Raw genomic sequence first — 519 nt, forward strand, 5'->3', positions numbered from 1 at the left:
CGAACTTTATTTTTGCATTCACCTCATCGATGTTTTTTCCTCACTTAAAACTCCTGAAACGATCGTCAATGTAATGAGGCACTTGCAACACGATCCAAAGTGGATGAATTCCCAACCAACAGGTTCATTCCCCCCACGCCTCGTCATAGACTATGAAATACCTCACACACGCAGCGATTATCGTTATATTCCATTTCTTTCCCTTGACCCAACTAAAGCGGATGTTGACCACAGCAGAATGCGCAAGTGGAGCTACGGGCCAGACGAACGATCTACAGAAATTTGATAGTGCGTTCCCTTCCTGATGTTTTTACGGACCCTCACAGGTAGTTTCCATAGCATAATAACGTGTGCGGGGTTAGGGTTAGGGTTAGGGTTAGGCCAGCACCACAGCATTCGATAAGACAAAACAACAAGTCACAAAAATAGGATCACACCAGACATACGTGCCTGTCGCTGCTTTCACAAAAGGATGCAAAAAGCAACCAGCGCACTTGACATTGGCAATAAAAGGGAAAA

Source organism: Trypanosoma equiperdum, assembly GCF_001457755.1.
Source record: "Trypanosoma equiperdum strain OVI genome assembly, contig: ctg_1, whole genome shotgun sequence".
In the NCBI taxonomy this organism is placed as follows: Eukaryota; Euglenozoa; class Kinetoplastea; order Trypanosomatida; family Trypanosomatidae; genus Trypanosoma; species Trypanosoma equiperdum.